This window comes from Rhipicephalus microplus, unplaced genomic scaffold (assembly GCF_043290135.1).
Source record: "Rhipicephalus microplus isolate Deutch F79 unplaced genomic scaffold, USDA_Rmic scaffold_812, whole genome shotgun sequence".
Lineage (NCBI taxonomy): Eukaryota > Metazoa > Arthropoda > Arachnida > Ixodida > Ixodidae > Rhipicephalus > Rhipicephalus microplus.
The window spans coordinates 1,197-5,000 of NW_027465366.1; the positions used below are offsets into that span (position 1 = coordinate 1,197).

At 57.0% G+C, this 3,804-nt stretch overlaps 1 non-coding gene across 1 annotated transcript; it reads left to right on the plus strand.

Annotated features, from left to right (window-relative positions):
* The first annotated feature begins 285 nt into the window (after positions 1-285).
* LOC142795700 (small subunit ribosomal RNA) lies at positions 286-2,099 on the plus strand. The gene has a single exon (XR_012893235.1). It is a non-coding gene; the product is annotated as a small subunit ribosomal RNA (ribosomal RNA).
* The last annotated feature ends 1,705 nt before the right edge of the window (positions 2,100-3,804 follow it).

A 3,804-nucleotide genomic window follows, 5' to 3' on the forward strand; every position in this document is an offset into this window, starting at 1 on the left:
CAGTCTCGGCTCCGTTGCTAGTTCCGGCCGGTCCACCGACAGTGCAGCGGGCTTGGGCAACCCGCACGGCGCGACCGAGTCGATGCAACGAAAAAGAGCGAGCATGAACGTGCTTCTTGCCGCACGGCTCCCACTCGTCTTTCGGGAAGGTTGTGCCGTAGCGAGCTCGAACGCCGTCATCTCGGAGTGCAAAATAAGCGTGTTGGGGCGCCTGAAGGTGGCCTCCGCCGCACACAGACTGCGTCCGGCCCGCCGAGGGCGAGGACGGACGCGCAGTCGAACGATTACCTGGTTGATCCTGCCAGTAATCATATGCTTGTCTCAAAGATTAAGCCATGCATGTCTAAGTACATGCCGAAATAAGGCGAAACCGCGAATGGCTCATTAAATCAGTTATGGTTCCTTAGATCGTTTCTTCCTACTTGGATAACTGTGGCAATTCTAGAGCTAATACATGCAGTGAGCCTGGAGCCCTTTGGGTAACGGGTGCTTTTATTAGACCAAGATCGATCGGGTTTCGGCCCGTATTGTGTGGTGACTCTGGATAACTTTGTGCTGATCGCATGGCCACGAGCCGGCGACGTTTCTTTCAAGTGTCTGCCTTATCAACTTTCGATGGTAGGTTACTTGCTTACCATGGTTGTTACGGGTAACGGAGAATCAGGGTTCGATTCCGGAGAGGGAGCCTGAGAAACGGCTACCACATCCAAGGAAGGCAGCAGGCGCGCAAATTACCCACTCCCGGCACGGGGAGGTAGTGACGAAAATAACAATACGGGACTCTTTTGAGGCCCCGTAATTGAAATGAGTACACTCTAAATCCTTTAACGAGGATCAATTGGAGGGCAAGTCTGGTGCCAGCAGCCGCGGTAATTCCAGCTCCAATAGCGTATACTAAAGCTGCTGCGGTTAAAAAGCTCGTAGTTGGATCTCAGTTCCAGACGAGTAGTGCATCTACCCGATGCGACGGCTCGGACTGAACATCATGCCGGTTCTTTCTTGGTGCACTTCATTGTGTGCCTCGAGATGGCCGGTGCTTTTACTTTGAAAAAATTAGAGTGCTCAACGCAGGCGAGTCGCCTGAATAAACTTGCATGGAATAATAGAACAAGACCTCGTTTCTGTTCTGTTGGTTTTTGGAATACGAGGTAATGATTAAGAGGGACGGACGGGGGCATTCGTATTGCGGCGCTAGAGGTGAAATTCTTGGACCGTCGCAAGACGAACTACTGCGAAAGCATTTGCCAAGAATGTTTTCATTGATCAAGAACGAAAGTCAGAGGTTCGAAGGCGATCAGATACCGCCCTAGTTCTGACCATAAACGATGCCAACCAGCGATCCGCCTGAGTTACTCAAATGACTCGGCGGGCAGCTTCCGGGAAACCAAAGTATTTGGGTTCCGGGGGAAGTATGGTTGCAAAGCTGAAACTTAAAGGAATTGACGGAAGGGCACCACCAGGAGTGGAGCCTGCGGCTTAATTTGACTCAACACGGGAAAACTTACCCGGCCCGGACACTGGGAGGATTGACAGATTGAGAGCTCTTTCTTGATTCGGTGGATGGTGGTGCATGGCCGTTCTTAGTTGGTGGAGCGATTTGTCTGGTTAATTCCGATAACGAACGAGACTCTAGCCTATTAAATAGGTGCGGGGTTCCCAGCACCTTACAACCTTCTTAGAGGGACAAGCGGCTCCTAGCCGCACGAAACAGAGCAATAACAGGTCTGTGATGCCCTTAGATGTCCGGGGCCGCACGCGCGCTACACTGAAGGAAGCAGCGTGTCTTTATCCCTGTCTGAAAAGACTGGGTAACCCGTGGAACTTCTTTCGTGATTGGGATAGGGGCTTGCAATTGTTCCCCTTGAACGAGGAATTCCCAGTAAGCGCGAGTCATAAGCTCGCGTTGATTACGTCCCTGCCCTTTGTACACACCGCCCGTCGCTACTACCGATTGAATGATTTAGTGAGGTCTTCGGACCGATGTCCGGCGCGGCCTTTCGGTTGCGCCGGTCTGTTGGAAAGATGACCAAACTTGATCATTTAGAGGAAGTAAAAGTCGTAACAAGGTTTCCGTAGGTGAACCTGCGGAAGGATCATTAACGGATTGTGAAGGGTGAGCGCCTCAGCTGCGTCTGCGCCCGACACTTTCTGCCGCTGACCCCGTTTGGACGCGGGGTCGGCTTTTCCCCACGGGGCTGCCTGAATGTGGAGCGGCACCCCGTGACAAATTGTTGCGCCCAGCGGACGCCAACACCGCGACCTTGGACGGTCGGCCAGGTGGCGGACGCGGGTACAAACGGCGCAACGCACTCATAGGTCGGCTTTCGACCCGCCACTGCACCGTGGCTCGAAGCGCTCGAAATGCGCGACCCGACCGCTGCGGGACCGCCTAGTACTGTAAACAGGAGCGGCGGAGCGCGAACGGCGAGTCGTGGTTACGTCGGTAGAAGGCGAGGCTGCGCGTTCCCGAAACGCCAGCCGAGTGCCCTCCCGACCGTTCGAGCGTGCAAGAACGAGACCCGACAATCGCGCGGCGACTGCCAAGTACGAGAGGAACGGCACAAGCGTCGGCGGTCGGTCAAGGAACTGGCGATGTGACGGGTCCGCTGTGCACCAGTGCATACCGTCCCGCCGTCCGCGGCAAGCGCCTCCGCGTCCTCGGGTGACGGAGGCTGCCGGTCGGTTCTTGCAGGCGAGGGATCTCGCTGGCACCGGTTCGCGTTGACGCGCGGCCGGTCATGGCACGGCGATGCGACGGCCGAGGTGCGCAGTACTCGATGGAGGAACCGCACGCTCCGATGACCGTCCCGCCCTCCGCGGCGTATGCGTACCGACCGTAATGGTTGCAGCAGCGCCGGCCGGCTTTTGAATTCGCCACACGAAACACGGTGCGAGATCGCGGTTAGGGGAGCGTCGACGTTGCCAGGCGTTTTGCTTGCTGCCGAGGGAAAGGCGGCACGGCCACGTCGCGCTCGTCGCGATTAGCGGGTCTGCGCGCTTTGGGAAGGTGCCGCAACGACTTGCCGAAAGAGGAAGCACGGAAGAACGAGGGACTTGGACGTCCCGACAATTGAACGCACTTGCGGCCAGGCCCTTGCTGGCTTCGTTCTTCCGCCTCGAGTAGGCTCGTACGCGGCTCCGGCGCCGAAAGTGGTCCTTGGCACCGACTTCGGTGGACGTGGGAAGTGCCGCGCAAGTACGGCGCGCCTGGCTCCACCTGTTGGCTAAAGTAGGCAGCCGGATCGGCATTTTGGTGTGCGGTGGCAAACCGTGGATGCGAAAAAAGCTTGTGCGATTTCGTGGAACAAAAAGCGGGGGTCCCCCTTTTTATGCGGAGGAGACCGACCCGCCCGCCGTGGTGAACCGCGACGCCACGGTAAAAACGGGAGAGGCTTGTCGATGGGACCGTGCATCCCGCGCTCCACGGAGGCCGGGAGGCGGCCGCCCGAGGAAATGTGTAGCCGTCGAGGCCCGCATCTGCGTGCACTCTTATCCAAATGGGTGTACCGCAGGCATTTTCTGGTTAGGCGGGCCAATGAGAGCGAGCACACAACGATACCTACGGGTCCGGCTTGGAGAACCGGCTTCGACGCCTCCCGAGTATTTATAGAGGGGTGGACCACGAAAGCACTCGCAAGTAGCGGAAGCGAAACGCCGTCCGAAACACACCGTTTGCTCGATTTGCGGCAGCCGAAAAAGGCGCGGCAGAGTTTTGGAGTCCAAGCGTGCGCTGAAAAGCGCCCTTCTTGGCCACTGTTTGGCCGAGTGCCAGAAACGTTTGGTTTTGACTGTACGGAATTGAAC